This window comes from Pteronotus mesoamericanus, unplaced genomic scaffold (assembly GCF_021234165.1).
Source record: "Pteronotus mesoamericanus isolate MK-2021 breed Mesoamerican mustached bat unplaced genomic scaffold, CSHL_Meso_final contig_25, whole genome shotgun sequence".
Classification (NCBI taxonomy): Eukaryota; Metazoa; Chordata; class Mammalia; order Chiroptera; family Mormoopidae; genus Pteronotus; species Pteronotus mesoamericanus.
The window spans coordinates 31,123,317-31,143,242 of NW_026555105.1; the positions used below are offsets into that span (position 1 = coordinate 31,123,317).

At 36.7% G+C, this 19,926-nt stretch overlaps 1 pseudogene; it reads right to left on the reverse strand.

Moving 5' to 3' along the window:
* Window positions 1-1,245: 1,245 nt before the first annotated feature.
* Window positions 1,246-1,706, reverse strand: LOC129070538 (FUN14 domain-containing protein 1-like; annotated as a pseudogene).
* Between the last annotated feature and the right edge of the window lie 18,220 nt (window positions 1,707-19,926).

The window sequence follows — 19,926 nt, forward strand, 5'->3', positions numbered from 1 at the left end:
TGAAGACTGATTCAGTAGGTCTAGGATCCTGTACTTCTAATGTCTCTGAGGTGGTGAACGTGCCATGAATCCAAGACCACACCCTGAGTAGCTAGAGGACAGATGGTTCTCCCCAAGTTACCTTGCAGATCTGTAGGAAAATAAATACACAAATTGATACCCTTAAGCCATTTTGAAGAATTCTGTTAGTATGATGCTGAAGTCCAAATTCTATAAATCATCATGTGAATGTGGATAGCACCTGACTGGATTTTCTGCAATTTCACACCTCAGTTGCAGGAAAAATGCCAATCAGAGAAGTGAGAGCTTCTACAGTAATGATCCTACTGCTTTTTCCCCCCAAATATTATTCTCTGCTTATCAGATACTTTCTAACTCATCTCTAAAATAACCCAAAACAGAGTATTAGAAGCTTTCTGATTTACATAGCAGCCAGAGAATTATGCTTTTCAGATTTTTGCAAAATTTATGGAGCATAAACAGTGGGTTATGTCAACATTTTAATTGTCAAAACAGTTATTTTCTTTTGAAATGTTTTGTATTATGAGTTACTAATTTTTATCCTGAGACTGAATCCTCATTCTAGCGAGTGACACAATATTAACAGATATGTGCATGTTACTAATGAGAAATGCTTAGTTCAATTTCTATCCTAAGTTATGTGAACAAATCAGGAATCTAGTGTACTGTGTCTGATGTGCGTGGATTGGTTTGTACTCACCAAGACATGCTAATAAAATTAGCAAATATTATGGTGAAAATATAGCTATAGATATAAATGTAGCTTTCTATTGTTTTATTTTTTTGTTATTAAGTCTGTTTAATACCTTTAATAATTCTACTATTTCTAAATTCTTCCACAGAAAGGCTCTACAGTTCTTCAGTTTCTTGGAAACATTTCTTTCAAAAAAGCCATTCTTAATGTTGCAGCTATAATCAAATTTTTGTTTATTGTCACTTTACTATACAGCACAAGAAAGAACATTTGATTTAAATAAATGAAAGCCATGTTTTATTCAGGAATATTTTATATACATATCATGTAAGAAGATTAATAGCAGATACTAATTTGCCAAACTTCAGAAGGCAGTATGCTAAATTCAGAAGGCAGTGAGTTTGATATTGTCCAGCTAGTTGTTTCTTGCTGCCCTGGAGAGGCTGGTGGTATATAATGTTGACAGACAGCCTTGTTGCCACCACTTCTTTGCTCACAAGTGACTCTGCTGTGGTAGAACACTCATATCCTTAAGATGCAGGGCCTAGCAAAAAGCCTCCCACAAACCTGCTAGATGTCACAATGTTCTGTTTGACAAATTCTGTAACCTCTTCAATTATGTTGTTAATTTCAGGTGCTGTCTTATTTGCTGATTTCTTAATCTGTCTTTTTGCTTTCTATACACATTTTAATCTTCTTCCAGATGATCTGTACATAGCTTGTGTGACTAGTAATCTGGAGAAGAAAGCCACCACCTACTGCAGTTGCTGCAAGATTTCCAACTTTCTGAAACAAAAATCCTGGACACCAACCATTCACCCCACCCATTACAATCTGGGTGGCTACCGAGTATTTTTCCACTATAGGTCCAGAACTTGGCCAAGATATGATTCCATCAGTGGCGCCTTCTTGCATAATCTGTTTAATCCAACACTTCATAAGAGTCATCATCACTTTCAAATTCTTGGGCAGGAGGGTTCCAGGTCTCCATACCACAGGCAGCCTGTATCGAAGGTTGTTTTCCCTCATCCTCCCTTCCCACTACTTCGAGAGCCAGTCTAGCCCAGGTGGAAATCTATCCTCTCTTTTTTCCTACTTCTCCTCCCTCTCCTCCAAGCATGTCCTACTGTTACATCTTTAACTGGGTAGTTTTATGAGATTTCAAAGTGTTCATGTTTTCCCTCGGAAATGCAGCCTCTTGTGAGAACATGTAGCCTACTGGCAGTAACAGCAAAAACAGGCTGTGGGCTCTCCTGAGGAAGTCATTTCCAGATCTCATCCCCCAGAGACTAACATCAGCTGCAAAGTAAAATTTGGCTTCCTTGCAATGTGTGCGTAGGACACACTCACTCTGATGAAATGGAAAGAAGTGAATAAGTGTAGCCTAGCTTCTATTTTGCATCAGACAACAGAAGAATGTAAGAGACAGCTTCACTGATAACCAACAGTGCCTTCCTGTTAGGTATTTAAAAAATTGTTCCTTAGAGTATAAACTTATGGAAGATATAGTTCTTTAAAAAAAACAGTTTACTCATCTAAACTCACTAGGAAATATATTAAAAATTCTTAGAGTCTTTTTGTCTTAAAATATCATATCATAGTAATCCTCTATAATTTGAGCTGACATAAAATATTAAATGGTTTCAGATTAATGGTAAAAGCAATTCATTTGGAATTAGAATACATTGATTTAAAATATGACTTTGTATGAGTCACTTAAACTTTCTGGGCCCCAATTTTCTTATCTATAGAATCTTATCTATCTAAACTGTTAGTTTAGATAATAGCTTAGATATTTACCAAGGTACCTACCAGCTCTGCACTTCCTTGATCAATTCTCTGATGATATTTTTTTCCATATTTACTTATAAATCCCAATATATGCTCACTGCTCTTCTTCACACAACTTTTTACATTTAATATTTTTTATAACTAGGTCATTTCTCTTTAAAAAGCCCACATAGTGTTTCCTATCTGATGATGTTTGGACTTTATAACCTAATAAACCTCCAGAAGACAGAAGAGGGACTCAAAGAGAGTGAAAAGATGGGCTAAGCAGAGTGTGTCTGCTTCTTCCATCTTGTATCTTGGTGGGTTTGACTTGTTAGGGATCTTTAATTTTTAGAGAGGAGTTCAAATTGACCACAAATAATTGCTTTTAGAAGCCATTTTTAGGTGGATAGCCATTGGCTCAGGGCGGTACTCAGAGGGAAAGTGAAGTCCAGTGGTCCATTGGAGCTGGCTCACCTCCTACGTACAGCCTTGTGAGGTCAATCATGTGCCTCTCTGCCCCACCCTTGGCTACAATGAGAATATTTACACCATGGAAGTCAGCAAATGCTAAAAATTGAGGTACATATAGCAGCCAGTTGTTAAACATCTGTAAATGTTAAAACTGGATGTTGCACATACACATGTACACACAATAACACACAGATCAATACCACCCATATTCAGAATTTTTAAACATCTTTGTTAAGGCAAAGAAAGAGACTAGAAATCCCCTCTCCCAAATGCCCATTTGTTAATGATTTTTCTTCCCAATTTAGGATGTCCATGTAGGTAATTCTTAAAAATATATACATAATGTATAATTATTTCATATAGTTATTAAAGGGATAATATTCATAATGCACTTAAATGGATTTTTTCACTATATAATCCTGTGGGAGTGGAATAATTTGCTTAATCATTATTCAGTGGTTTAAGTTCCTTCTCATTTCTTCACTATGATAAATAATACTGTGATAGATAATTTGATAAATAACTTTGATGGTAGAGGAAGGGTAGAATCATAGAGGGTTTGTTTTTTTTTATATTGTACACTCTGAATTGTTGGCATAGTGGGGGAAAAATGGCACGAACAGTTTAATCATGGCCAAGGAAAACTCAGCTGTCCATAGAACAATTTGGAGAACCTGGATATTTATAAAAGTCCTATGAATTGCTAACTGAATGACATATGTGGGTGTGTTGAGATCTTCTGCCAGGTGGTTTATAAAAAAGCTTGCCAGGGTTTAAATCAACCCTATCATCAGGATCAGAGTAGATTATATACCAGCTATTTTTTCTCATGCACCATTTTTGGACTTGATTAAGGACACCTGCTAGGAATATTTGTCACCTGATGTATATCTAGGCAAACAATACCATCAGAGAGAGTTTTGTAACAGCAACAGTAGAACCTTTAGTGTAGAACCTTTAATCGTTGGGGGAGGCCAAGAGTTTCTGTATACTTGGGTTTGCTAAATCCACCTCCAGCTTGTTGGGTGGACATGTTTCTAAACCTACTCAGGCAGCAGATCAAGCCAACTGATCTGGTACACTGTGTTCCCTGAAAGCTCTGTTTTGAATATATTTGTGTATATCTCCACCTGCTCTGTTCACCAGACTGAAGGTTCTGTTGTTGACTGCATTTGGTTTTAAATTTATTAAATTCTTCAGTTAATTTAATTCACCAGACATTTAATGTACGATTGCCCACTGCAAGGCAGGATGCAATTGTTGTAATCCCCACTTCCCCATTATTTTTTGATTGATGCTTAATAGAAATGATGAGTCTTAAAATGCCCAGGATATAAGGTACATGAGATAGAGCCTATCCTATGGGTTGCCACTAAGATATGGAGTCAGAAACGGAATACATGTGAGTGAAGAGATGTGGGAATAATGCTTTTATGGGGAGAGTGGCATGACATATTTCAGCTGGTGAACATAGAATAAAGGGAATCTAGGGAGAGGGATTTTTACAGACAAACCAGAAGGTAATAACAGTAGTTTATGATTATATAGTGCTTTTCAAATAAAGGGTTTTTACATACTTTATTATCGTTAAATAAAATAGGAGTAGAAAAGACCCTGAACTGGCTAAGCATAGGTTTGAAGGACAAAGATGGAAGTGTTTCTCATAGTCAATTTTTTCTAGACCACAGAGGGTAATTTAATTTAGATTCCTCCAATAGCAGTTCCTGAAATAAAGATTTTGGGTAGTCTGTTTCGGAAGGAATCCCAGGAAGTAGGGTCAGAGGAGTGGAAAATGAGTTAGGGAAATAAGGAAAGCCAATAAAGAAGTATGAGTGAATGAAGAAACAGGTTATCATCAGGGCTAGAAGTAAGGTAAAGTGAGGGAAGCACTCACCTAGGATGCAGAATTTAAGTGGTGCCAAACACTCAGTAAACCAAATACACAATATTTTAATGAAATATATTTTTTAAATATCAAAATTAACACAAAAAATTTATGGTATAAAATTATCCAAGTTTAAATAAAGACAGGATCTGACAGTGCTGTGTTGAGCTATATTGGGGCCTGAGGCAAAAGAAAAAGTGTGTAAAGATAAAATATTTTGTATTTTTAAAAATGGTGTATTTTCTGCAGAACATTAAAGTAACTGAAAAATATTGAAAAATCATAAAGTAGGTGTAGTAAAACTCACACCATTATTTTAAATTTAAACATTTTATTTATATCAAAACCAAATTTAATTATAATTTTACTGGTTTTAATGAAAACAAACTCATCACTAATATTTTGTTAAAACAATTGATCATAAAAAATATAAAAATTGTCTCTGACCAGGTAGCTCAACTGGTAGGAATGTCATCCCATACACCAAAGTGTTGCAGGTTTGATCCCCATTAGGACACATACCTAATAGGTGGGTTCCAACCCAGTCAGTGTGAATATGGGAGGCAGCCCATCAATGTTTCTCTCTCACATCAATGTCTTCCTCTCTCTCTCTCTCTCTCTCTTTCTCTCTCTTCCCCTTTCTCTTTCTTTAAAACCAATGAACATATCCTCAAGTGAGGATTTTTAAAAGGTTAAAAAAATATAAAAATTGTATATAGGAGCATATATATATTTAAATATATTTATTTAGATGAGATTGATTAATAAGATATTGTAAGTTGCAAGTATACAGTATTATAAGACATCATCTGTATATTTCATTGTTTGTTCATTACCCAAAGTTTAGTCTCCTTTTGTCACTATATATTTGACACCCTTACTCTCTTCTACCTCCCCCAACTTCCTTATCCTCTGGTAATCACCATATTGTTGTCTATGTCAATGAATTTTTTGTCTGTTTGTTTTGTTCATAGCCCACGTGGGAAAAAATCATATGGTTCTTGTCCTTTACCGTCCCTCTATGTTGTTGAAAATGGCAATATTTATCTTTTCTTATAGCTGAGTAGTATTCCTTGTATATATGTACCACATTTCATTTATTCAATCATCCATGGGAGGAAGCTTGTATTGTTTCAATGTCTTGGCTATTGCAAATAATGCTGCAACAAACACAGGGGTACATAAAGTTTTATGAATAAATTTTTTCCATTTTTTTCTGGTAGATGCTGGGAAGAGGGATTGCTGGATCATATGGTAGCTCTATTCTTATTTTTAAGAAACACCCTTACTGTTTTCCATAGTGACTGTGCCAATTTACATTCTCACCAGCAGCGTAGGAGGGTTACTTTTTTCTCCACATCTTCTCCAGCACTTGTTACTTCTTGTGTTGTGAATAGTAACCATTCTAACATATTTCTGGAAGTCCTAGCAGAGCAATGATGCAAGAGAAAGAAGCAAAACATCCAAATTAGGAATGAAGGAGTAAAATTGTCACTTTTTGCAGAGTACATGATTCTTTATGTAGAAAACCCCAAGGACTCCACCAAAAAAATTACTATTAGAAACAGTAAACAAATATAATAAAATTTCAGGATACAAAATCAAAGTGCAAAAATCCATTACACTAAGAAAAAGAAATGAAAAAGATATTTTTGATTAAAACAACAAAAAAAAAACCCCTAGGAATAAATTTAACAAACGATGTATAGGACCTATACACTGAAAACTCAGGAGGATTGAAAGTAATTGAAGGTTACATTCCATCTCATGGATTGGAAGAACCAACCTAGTTAAAATGGCCATTATCACCCAAAGAAAGATATGAATTTAATGCAATCCCTATTAAAATCTCAATAATAGTTCTCAAAGAAATAGCACAAAACCCCATCAAATTTGTATGGAACTAAAAAAGATGCCAAATAGTCAAAGCAACTGTGAGGGAAAAACCAAACCAAACAAAAATCTACAGAACTGAAGGTATCACATCTTTGACTTCAGATTATATTACAAATAATCATTACACATTTCTTTTGCCTAAGGTTCTAGTTTAGCTTGGCAGATCACAGGTTACTACTGTGGGTTTTATTCTGCTGGGAGTCCTTTGAGACTTGTCCTACTGAGGAGTTAAAAGGCTGAGGTATTTATCCACCAACTCCTGCCTCTCACTGGGTGGGATTCTTGCTAAGGGTGTTAACTCTCTGGTACTCCCAGCATCCTCCTGGGGTAAGCCAATACCTGTAGAAAAGACACTACCATTGTCCACTATGGAGAGCTTTGATGTGTATTCAAGGACCACAAATTTTTATATTGTGGGCTCTGTGCAAGTACTAAAAAGGCTCTCAAGAAAGTATGAAACAGTTGATAGAGCTCTGATTTATACATGTTTTCCTGAATTTGCTACATATAGTAAGTTGGAAATGAGGAAAGCAGGAGACAGGAAGGCAATTTAGAGGACACTAAAATAATTCAGTTGGAAGACAATGTGGGCCTGAGCTAGGAATGTGTCTGTGGGGCTAAAAATAACAAAGAAGAGGCAAGACAGTATGGCAGGACTTAATCACTGAGTCCTGACCACCAAATGGATAAGTGGGGGGACAAGGAGGGACGATGTGGTTTCTCATTGATCTCTAAGATAATAAATATTCCATTTACTGAATTGATAGCTTTGGAGAAAGAGAAAACTTAATGAGTAAAGAGATTTGGATTTGCACATGTGAAAGGGATAGAGATCCAGGATGGACACACACATGCATGAGCACAAAAAAAAAATGTTAAAATATGATTTGGAGGGCTAACAAATTTCCAGGACTCTTTCTTGCCTGAGTTGATGTTCCTAGAAGAGCCTCCCCTTTGAGGGGAAAGCCTGGGGGACAAAGGCATGCGGGAGGAGAAAGATAATCAGTCAAGGCTTCTCAGAGTGGCCTGTGCACACAACCTATACTGACCCATGGACTGCTGGTTACCCATCCATAAGGTGAATGCAGTGCACAAGGCCAACATGTGGGAACCTTCATAGCAATTTAACACTGCTGCCAGATGCTGTGTTGTGAGCCCTGTGCAGAGGCACATGCAGTTAAGGAGTCTCCAGAGGAGGGCCAGCCCAGCTGACAGCTTGACTGCAACCTCGTGAGAGACTAAGCCAGTGGCACCTAGCTAGGCTGCACCTAGATTCCTGACCCACAGGAACTGTGAGATGACATTTGCTGTTTTAAGCTACTAGATTTTGAGGAAATTAATAATTAATAACATTCACTGTCTACTAGTGGATTGAAACACAGATACGTTACAAAAATGTTTTTTTGAGTTGGGGGTCAGGTGGTGGGGCAGTGAAAAGATAAGTTTTCAATGTTATTGCGAGGTACAGTGACCTTTCCTGTATAACTCCGCACCTCTTTCTTGGAAAAAGGGCATTTATATCATTAAAAGGCAATGGTCCTGAAGAAAATTGTGAAGGAAAAGATTGCTGCTGTCAGCTTTTACCCTACCTTCTATGTAAAGGCCCCATTACCTGCTGAGTGTAATAATCCTAGTTATCTTACTACTCAGCCATTGTTGGGGACCACTTTCAGCCAGACATGCTTCCTAGCTTGTGTGTTCCCAGATATCTATTTGTCTCATTTATTAATGACTGTTATGTAGGGATCGTCCAGAAACAACAAATTTGGGTTACATGAGAGGGTGTATTAGAAAATCAGTTCATGGCTCATGTCTTACAGAAATGGTCTTCTCTGGGACTGGAATCCACAAGTATGGAGACCTTAATTCTCCAGGATTCTCAGAAGCTATAAACTGTGCATAGCATAAATCAGATGAACATGTAGGAAATTTTAGAGGAGGCAAAAATTTACCTTTTCTCTCTTTGTTTTTATTTCAGCTGAACCTAAGAAATTAGTTGACATAGGTTAGATCAACAGTAGAAAAGCATACGCATTCACTTAATACAAGTTTTATGTAAACTGAAGCCTTTATTAGGAATGAAGATACAAAGAAATTGTGAAACCTACATGCCTTTGTATTAGGTTGAGGAAAGAGAGGCCATTGTGGACAAATATGTGGGGAGACTGAAAGAAGACAAAGATTTTAACAAGATCTGTATATATAGAATTCTCTCAATCTCAATTTCTCTTTCTTGATAAGAATGCTGCTTTCCTTCCAGTATAGGGAAGGCACATGGGAATTTCATCTCCTGCTTTTAAGAAAAGAAAAATAGTCAGTATATTCCTTGTATTTGCTGTTTTACAAATTCCTTTAACTCAAAATAGTCAATATGCCTGAACAGCATATTTTGGAGTGGCATGTTCTGAACCTCTTCAATATGTTACATATTTTGATGAATAATGCTTGTGTCATAGGGTTTGACTTACCATTGCTCTTGCCTGGGGCTAGACATATATTCTGAGAATCAACCCTCTCCCACCTCCACACTGGTCCCATTCTTTATTTAGGGTCTTCTAGGTGTCTTGAAATTCTGAAAAAGGAATGTTTCACAGCTAAGTTTCAGAAGCCCGTCTTCAAATCTAACTGCTAATGAAGGGAAGTTTTCAGTGGATGACAACAGGAAAAACAGCTAACATATTTCCCCATCAGAGGGAAGATGCAATGCTTAGTGCAGTGCTGTATTTTACATGACCCCTAGTGAGGCATGTGGGGTTGTCCTTGAGTTGCACGCAAGGAGAGGCTGGACCATCTCTGGCTTCATTCTTTCCTGTGCAGGTTTGCCATACTCTTCACCTGAACTCCCATTCCCTAATTTTATTTATGCTCTGAGAATTTCTTACTATTTAAAAAGGAGAGAAGACTTTCTTCAAAACCTATGGCCTCTGCTTTAAGTTTATGAAATTGAAAAATATAAAGAACAAAAATTGAAAATTTTTTAAACTTCTAAATTTCTGTTTCCTTGAGGCCACAAATGCACAGTGATAAGCTGACTGGAAGAGGTAAGAAGTAAGGGTAGAAAGAATTAAGAAGAGTAAGAAAAACAATGACATGGCTTAATTCCTCAAATGTACTATTTTTCCACAAACACATAAATAATTTTATGGACTACAGAAGCTATTTGTGATACAACCACATGTATGTATAAATGACACATGTGGTGTGTGTCCTTAAAGTCGTAAAGTCATGCAGGTTAGCAGTCCCCAGGTAGTCACTGAAGTCAAAACATCAGGATCCCTGCCCCTCTAGTGTCCGTGGTGCCCCCGGGATCTGCTCAGGCTATAAAAGCAATAATTACTGCTGTCTGTGGAACACTGATATTGTTATAAACTGTGTGCTAAGGACTGTGTTCTTTTATCCATAATCAATATTCCCCACTTGTACAAGGTAAGTATTATTTCCCCCATCCTGCAAATGAAAAAACTGATGCTCACAGAGGTTAAATACCTTGTTGAAGATCTTCCATCCAGAAAGTACAGAATCAAATCTGCCTGATTCCAGAGGCATTGGTCTTTTTACTCTACCATTGGATTAGCTTGTATTTCCCTCAGATATAGAACCTGAGGCAAGGATTTGTAGACAGGTAGTTTATGAGGTGATCCCAGAGTTTAAAAGAAAAGCACAAGGGGATATGAAAAAAAGGAAAAAAAGGCAAGTCTGTAATGATGAGGATGTAATGATAAGGATGCTTTTTGTTAGATTTATTGCTGTGGGCCACTTGGATTTTATTTTTTCAAGGGTTTTCTAAACAGCTTATAGATATCTCACTGAATTTTCCACTTAAGAATCAATTGGGAGCAATAGTTACCCATTACCCTCCAGGCCCCCCATATTTGAGAGCTGTCCCTGGGGACACTACCAGCCTATCACTTTTAGGAAGTGCATTCATGCTTTCTGAGTAGACTATTGTTTGGTTTTGGAACATCAGAGAAGACCCAGAATAGAAAGGGAAATACAGAACATAATGAAGATGCTTCATGGTGGATGTGAAATAAGTTGATGCCTGTAAGGACTGCCTGCTGTGGCCACAGCTGGGGTCAGAGGTGAGGCTGAGAAAATGTGAGCTGGGGCACCAGGGGCATCTGGTACAGTTATATTCTCCCTGATTAAGCCCATTACAGGCCACAATGATATGTGATCCTTCCATTGCAATGGCCTCAATAAGGCTTGAACATGACAGTTACACTGAAGTAACAAAACAACCTACCAGATTAAGTGTGTATGGAGGTAGATGTTGTGAAATGCATGAACTGAAAAGGTGTCCTTCTTGACTAAAATGGCATGTAGAGCAAGGGGCACCTGAGTGTGCTGTTGCAAAGGGGTCATTTTTAATGGACAATAGGAGGCTTAAAGAATTTGTCTGAAACATTCTCCTTTTCAAGCTATATATATATATATATATATATATATATATGAAAATTTTGATGACTAGTATCATGCTGCCATGAGACAGGATGAACAAAGATATAGCTTTGAGGCAAGACTGTGAAGTTACTGAGATTTTACCCAGTTGCAAACTAAATTAGTCTGCCACACTTTCATAGATGTCTGCACATTACAGAAGACTCCAGTGTCAGATATAGAGGACTTGATTACTCAGACACCGTAAGCAGCGAGAGCATCAACATATTTTTGTCAGTTCTCCTCACTCTCAAGTCCAACAGGGGCTACATGGATAAGCCCAAGTAGATGCCTGTATGTGTACTAGGTTGCATTTCAGAAGAACTTTGGGCTTCAGAAACCCAAATTTCATATTGGGCAGGTATGTCTTCCCTTTGATAACAGGTCACATTATCTTATTATCCTGAATAGTAAGGATGCCTCCCTTGTCCTCAAGGAGATACTGTCTCTATCTTATAAAAATATAAGCAGACTTGTCCTTAGCTTCTAATGGAGATACTATATGTGTCTTTTAAGGCTGGTCAATATATGATAATCTTAAAAAGGTAATCCAGAACAAAGGTAGTTAGTGCCTCACTCATAAAATGTGTAGAAACATGAGAGAGCCATGAATAATTTTCTTTTAATACTTTGTTCTTCATCAAGTAACAACAGGATTGAACTTTGTTTGAACCATATGTAGATGTTCTATTGCCTTAATGAGACATATATCTTCAATACACAGGAACATATTTTCTAATCTTGGATGGGGCAGGAGGTTAGAACATACAAGAACCTGCCTAAAATACCTGGGTGAACACTAACTTTAAATGGAGAGATAGAGGAGAGTGTTGAGGGTGGAGGAATGGAGAGAACATGTGAGAAAGAGAGAGAAAGAGACAAGGAGAAAGTCTCAGAGGGAAAGTTAGAAATTGTATAACATATTCAGAAAACGATTTGGAGGTATGGAAAGCATAAGTGAATAGGTGGATGGATAGATGGATGAATGGAAGGAAGGAAGGATGGCGAAGTAAAGACAAATGTATGCATATATATAAATAGGTAATTCATAGATAAATACTTATATGAATAGAGAGCTTAAAAGAGTGAGAGAAAGAAAGGAAAGAAAAGACAGAGACATGAAATAAGAGACAAACTCATTAGGGTTGAGATAGTCAAGGACACAAAGAGAAAGAGTTCACAGAGATAAAGACGTACATGAAGGTACAGGGAAAGACAGAGAAAGAACATAGAAGAACAGATAGAATATGAGGAGAGCAATAAATGAATAAATAGATGGGTAAGTACATGGATGAAAGAGATAATTAAAGAGAGAGAAGTAATGTAATATGGATTTGAGCTCTGCATTCAGGTTTAGGGTTTTAGTTTTGCCACAGTCCATCTGCATGGCTTTGCACAAGTTAATTTCTTTGTCTGTTAAATGGGAATAATATTAATAATACTGATGTTATAAGGTTGTCTTAAGTCTGAATTAAAATAATCCTCATAAATTCTTAGCAAGGTGGGAGCCCATGGTAATGCCAATACACAGGAAGATGGCTTGTTACATCAGCTGAGATGCTATCCCTATAAATATTATAGGCTTCAACACTTTAGCACTCACATTAAATGTGTTTCCCCTTGGAGCCACAGCTGAGTCTGGCAGATGTGTCAAACACTGATAAAGCCAACACTGGCATACAACATTCAATTTTATGCAACATAGCAATTTTATGCAAACGGGATCTTCTCATTATGTTATCCCTCTGTAATCCATAATTATTGTTCTGAATGAGTCTGAGGTTGTCCTCATCTCCATGAAATGAGGTCACACTACTTATACAGTAAATTAAAGGCAAATTGAGCAGATGATCTGTATAAAATAAGAAACATGCAGTTTTTGGAGCATTGACACGCTGCTAAATGAGTTGATTTTCAATCCAAACCAAGTATTTATATAATTTGGTTTAGCATCCCAACATTCAGATGAAAACCCACACTCTTTACAGACTTGTTACTTTTACTCTTTAGAGTTAGCATTTATGATGAGAAAGTACTTCTTGAGTCTTATGATTTCAGTTTTAAACCCAAACACATAATTTTTTACAGTTCATTCTTACTAAAGGAAAAAAAATATTCCTGCCTAAGTTATTTTGATTTGTCACATTATGGTAAAGTATTTCCAAATAAAGTGACATGAAAAACACAATCTGAAATCTTTGGTTACATCAGAATACATCAAGGACTCTTTCTGGCCCACTTTTATCATTCTTCAAGCACCCCAGCATTTCCACTTCAAAGGAGAGTTATTATAATTTCTAGCACATACTTGATTCAAGGTTCTTCACTTTTAATGAGGGTAAAATGAATAAAACTTATCTCATTTAGGTAAAATTATGTATTTTTTCAATTGCTTCTGTGAATCTCTATTCTCTTCCCCCTGGTCAACCTTATGAGTAAACAATTATACCAATGGTGTAATTTGAAGACCAGCATGATAATGCAGGTTAAAATGCTTTGGAATGCTTTTCTATCCCGTTTTCATTAAATATACCTCTAGTCAGAAACTTTACCATTACATCATCTTTCATTTGAATTCAATAGACTTCCCTTTATAGGTTCTATTTTAAAATGTGAATGTTCCTTACTAGTAACAGTTTATGTTTGAAGTAAATTCATTTAATTGATCATTTTCTTTTATAAGTATTTAGGTTCAACAAATATTATTAAACACAACTGTAGTGGTGATTTATGGGGAGTAACACAGTAGAGATTTCAGACTTGACACTCATTTATTTATTCGTTTACCAATTGTTTATTGAGCTCTTACTACCTGCCAGACACTATGTTATGCACTGGGTATATAATACTAATTTGTCTTTGGAACATAAAATTTATTGAGGGATGTTATTGGTCTTTAAATAATCATAGAAATAATAAGTGAAGATTGAAATGACCTCAATGAGAGAGTTGCAAGAATTTATAATGGCTTGAAAAGATTCTGTAGTACTAGATCACCAAAAATCAACTTTTCTGGGGCCATGTGCTATCCAGGACAGCAAACTCATGTTTAATGGGTCAGGCACTCTCAGATAGGCAGCACTTTTATAGAGAGGTGACAGAGGGTAGCTAAGTGGGATAGAGAGTTGAGTACTGAGATTAAAGTTTGCTTTGAAACTAGGTTCCTAGTTATGATTTTCCTGGCTCAGATGGTTGCTTCTGACTTATGCACAGTGTCTTCTTACTTCCCTGCCAGATGTCATCTCTCTTTTTCATCCCTCCCATACCCTTGTTCTGAGGCTTTCCTGGCATTTACCACATGCAGTGCCTGGTAACAATAGCATATGGGTTTATGATTTGTCCCTTCCTGGATAGCAAGCTCCTTGTGCTCAAAATATGAGCTCAGTACGTCCTGTATAAACACCAGATATATGAATGCAATACAACAATCACCTCTGAGAGGGATATTATTATTCCTATTGGATAACAAAGAAGTGGGATTATAATAGATTAATGATTGATCCAATGTCACAAATGTAGTATGTGGCTATTTCCAGATTTGAACCCAAGTTCTTTTAGAACAAAAACTTATATTAGAAATGTACTCTCTAAAACAAGGATATACAATAAGAAGATAAGGACAACACCTCAAACCACTTTAAATCATGTAAGATGACTCTAAATGTCTCATTTCCATGTGATTTTTGTAGAGATAACTATTCTATAGTTTAAAAAAATCCCAAATCTCGATGCTAATTTAAAATACGAACAACTTTTTCTCATATATATTGTACACCTACTGCAGGTAAGCTAGAAGCTCTGATGATTTCTATTACACATGGAGCAGCCATCATTGTAATTATTGCTTCTCATTATGCCCACTGGATAAATAGAGCTTTAGAATGTCTTGCAATTAAATGTTCTAGTCTGGAAATAACACAATGTCAGTTTAGTTTATAACTCATTGCTCAGAACCAGTCATATGTCCCTATATTCTCTGCTAGAAAATGCAAAGGCATAATACTAATGACTCCCACAGATTAAAAAATGTATACTTCTTTTACATGGTCATTTATTTATCAATTACCTATTGGATACTTATTATGTGCCAGGATGTCTAAACATAACAATGTAATAGTCTGCTATTGGTGCCTAACAATCACAGAATCTCAGTGACATATAAGATATGTATTTATTTATCTATTGTGTATGTGTCAGGTGATTGGGATCTGGTTGATCTAGGTAGGTTGGAGTCAGCAAATCAAGACTTTAACCAATAGGTTGTACAGGTTGTATGAGTCTACAACATACAGCTCCTGTCCTCCTGAGACCACTGGCTACATGAAACATGCTTCTCATAGCAATCGCAGAAGTATAAAAATAGTGAGTGGAAGCATACAATGCCTTGTAAAGTCAAGGCTTGGCACTGCCACACTATCATACCCACTTACATTCTGATAACCAAAGCAAGCCTTATGACCAAATCCAACAGCAAGGAAGCATAGAAGTATAATCAACCTTTCTTGGGATAAACTGAAAAGGTTGTAGATTCATAAAAGGATGATTGGTAACAACAATGCAATCTCTCAACAGAGATCAGACTAAAATATTTAATTTCATATAGTTTATATTCTATAGACAAAGGATTGATAAGCTATAAAATATGTAAAATTTTGGATAGAAATAACTGCTAAAGAGAAGATAATAAAGCAAGAAAGGAGATTAGAAAGAATGATGACAGATGACAGGAATAGTGGTAAAAAATTTAGAAGAATAGCCAAGAAGGAAGACCTTACAAAACCAGAGGACAATTTAATAAATCACTTAAAAGAAGTAAAAGAGACATCTGTGAAGATAGCTGAAGAAAACCAGAGGAAAAAATCAACTGCAGAGGTTGTGGTAGGGTCTACCTGGCATGTTTGAAGAGCAGAGAGACGGTTTATGTGACTGAGCCAAGTGAGTGAGGAGAATACCAAAAAAGTGAGCACAGATTGTTTGAGGCCAGTAAAATGTTATCTTTTAAATTGGAATGAGGCGAATGTCCACTGGAGAATTTCCAGAAAAAAGGTGCTATTGTCTGCTTCCACTTTTTACTGGATCACTCTGGCTAACTTACTGAAAGTGGACATTGTTTGGGTAGGGAAACAAGCTAAAAAGCCATCACAGTGTTATAGGTGACAGACAATGGTGGCTTAGACAAGGATTTTAGCAGCAGATATGATAATAGTCACTGAATTGGTTAGATTTTGAAAATATTTTATGGTTTAGTCTGTCAAGTTTGCTGACAATCAGATTAGCAAAATAGGAGAGAGTGGCAAAAAGTTTGGTTCAATCAACTGGATAAAAAAAAAATTTCGGTTTTCTGAGATGGAAAAGATTCTGTGAGGAGCACACGAGAAAGAAAGATCAAGGTTCATTTTGGGATCCATTATGTTGAAAGTACCTATAATTCATCCAAGTGGAAAGGTAAGCAGACTGTCAAATAGTGAGATGAACTGCGGGAGGTCCAGGCTGAAGAGATAAATTTTGAGGCATTCTTTGTATGCTTGTATGCAGGTCTGAAACCATTCAAGGCTATAAGATTGAGACTCACCAAAGAATGGATTTGGATAAAATAATGACAAAAGCCAAGACCTGAACTCTGGGGCACTTCTAATTTCCAGTGCCAAGAAGTTAGTGAGAAACCAGAGACAATCTTAGAATAAATGACTAGAGCATAGATGAGAAACATGAGAGAGTGATGTCACAGAAATTAGGTTAGGTTGAGCAACATGCAGGTCATTGGTCATCTTGTGAAACAGATTAGTTAGAATAAGGGAGTAAAAGCTTGGTCAATATGGGTTTAAGAGAGAATGGGACTGGAGCAATTGGTGACAGTGAATATAGGTCACTCTTTCAAGGAGTTCTATGAAAGAGAATAAAAGGTTTTGTTTGATGGAGATTGATGGAAGAATCAAGGGAAAATCATTTTTAAATAAATGGTAGAATCAATCATGGGATCTATTAGAGCGAAAAAAAATAACAACAAAGAGGAAAAAGTTACTGAATTGGTGGTCTTGAGTGGTGAAAATGACAGGTTGTGTGTACAAAGAGAGAGGTGTGCTTTCTCTAAGAGCATGGACTTTTCATTCACAGGATCTATAGAAAGACAGACTAACTGGAAACAGAGACAAGTGGAAGGTATATTGATAGAAGCTGGGTGCGTATATTCTCTCAGTGAGGAGGGAAACATTTGTTCATTGTCCAACTAAGGTAGCTCAAATCAAACACCTTCTTAAATCCATACTTGGTGTTCTAATACCAAACAAACACACAGCATGTTGGAAATATTCAACACAGGGACAGAGGATGGGGCCCACAGAGGTAACTAAGGTCATCTATAGCAAAGGTGACCTGCAGATGATTTTGTGGCTTGGAACAGCTGGGACTGTGAAAAATCACATTTCTTGTCTTCCTGCAGAAGCTATTTTATACCAGAGTTGCCTGGTATTTAGATTCTCATTCCTCTGCTGCTAGAGTTTATGACTCTAAGAAAAAAGTTTACTTACTTATGGACACCTTATTGGACTTCTAGGGAGAGAATAATGGGTTGCTGTCCAGAACAAGATTGTTGACAGTTCTCTTTCTGAGAGTTGCTAGAATCCAAGCTACCATTAAAGGTATCGTTCTGAAGATCCCCAGCAGTTGCTTTGCTTGTAGCTTTGTATATCCTTCCTGAGTTCTAAATACCAGCTTCTTGGCCCTATCTCTTCAAGTAGCTCAGATGCTACCTTTTGGAGAATACCTTTTCTTTATGCCAATTAATGAAAAATCAACAATTCAGTGATATTTAAGAGCGATTCTCTCCCCTTCTATATTATCATACCTTTGAAAGCAGAGACTGTCCCATTCTTTCAGGTACCCAGTGAAGGCCCACCTTACACAGAATATGCACTTAATATATCAATGAATGGACAACTTTTTCCCTTCCATCAGGCATAATTAAAATTTGGTTAAGAAAGGACTTTGTGCAATTGTTAAATGTTAGCCCCAAATCTGTTTAGAACAATAGCAAATGTTTAATTATTTAAAAGACACATTTTTAATATAAAAGTCTAGTTTTTAATTATTTTTATGACAGTTTATGTTAAATTTTACCTGCTTCATGCCTGGCTGTAGATTACAGATTTCTATTTTAATTATGCAGCCAGTAATTACCTCAAATGTGTTGAGGCTCAATTTTTTTTTCTTCTTTTAGTTCTCTTGGAGTCGGAAGTGAACAGTGTTGGGTATTATCAAGTTCTCCGGGAAATGACAGTGATGTATGGTCAAAAAATTAATGCCTTTCAAAAGAATAAGATTCACATGTCTCCCCACAGCTTTGGTGTATAAAGAATATTAAACATGAGTGTGATTATCCAGGCTTTGAATATCTTTATTCTGTGCCTATGCCCACCTAGCAAGAGCTAATTCACTCTCTTTAGTAGATTTTGTGGATCAACAAAACACCCTTTTGCTTAGTGGTTTAAAAACACTTTTTTTTTTTGGCTTATGATTCTGCAAGTTGGCAATTTTTGACTGTGATCAGCTGAGTGGGTCTTCCGGTCTTGGCTGGGATTACTTATTTGTTTATGGTAAGCAACCAGATTGGCTGGGGCTAGTTATTTCAAAATGACCTACACTGGGATAGCTCATTTTTGCTTCATGTGTTTTTATTCCATCAGGCTAGCCAGGGCAGTCTATCTAGAAGCATGCAAATCCTTTCAAGGCCAACACTCAACTGGCATGCTATCACTTCTGACACATTCTATTGACCAATGCAAGTCTCAAAGTCATCAAGAATCAAAGGGAAGAGAAATAGATTCCATATATTGATGGGAGGAGCTGGAACATCATATCCAGACAAAGTGTCTGGGTACAGGGGAGTCATTTTTGCAACCTGCCACACCAGCTGAAATATAATAAAAAAAAAGTACATGGGCAAAATAAGTTCATTGGTTGAGTATCCTGGCATTGAGAACCCTAAAAGGCTGTGGATTTTGTACTGGAGTCAGAAGTAGGGCCCAGTTTTGCTATGCAGAATGAATGTACTCCCTCATTGGAGATGAATGATGAGCTATGACTTATGAAATGAAAACTATTTCTACTGAAGTTTCTAACCACTTCAGAAGCAGTAGCAGAGCTCTGGCAGGGAAAATCATTATGGTCAATAAATGCTCCCAAAATGTGAGTGGAGGCAAGTATGTCTTCCTCCATCAGCATTTCTTTTTCCCTTTGGAAATATGATACTCCAAATCACTATTGCCCTGTTTTCAACTAACTTGAACATAACTATAACTATGGTGTTAGTTGATAGATAAGGTGTTTAAAAAATGTTAAGTTTATTTACAGTTTTAGAGTGGTCTGTTGACCTTTCAAAGACCTAGGTGTCAAATACATAAAGCCGTGATAGTGGAAGGATGGGCAGATGTGGTCACTCATTTGAACAGAATACTCCATCTAACCCATGGATAGTACTTCTGCTCATTTTAACCCAAGAATTGAACCTTCTCTTAGTGTTAATATTAAATTCAGATGACTAGAATGCCATACAGACATTTTCTCCATAGATTAAATGGAGGGTAATATTGGAGATGATGGAAACGTGGTGTCCAGTGTTAATGGTGCTGTAATATCATCCTATATAGATGTTGTGAACTTGGGTTGTGTTTTCTTTCTGCACAACCTTTCTTGTTTCCTGTCACATTTGCAAGCTACATTCTCAATACTTCCAGCAATTCTTGGAGTT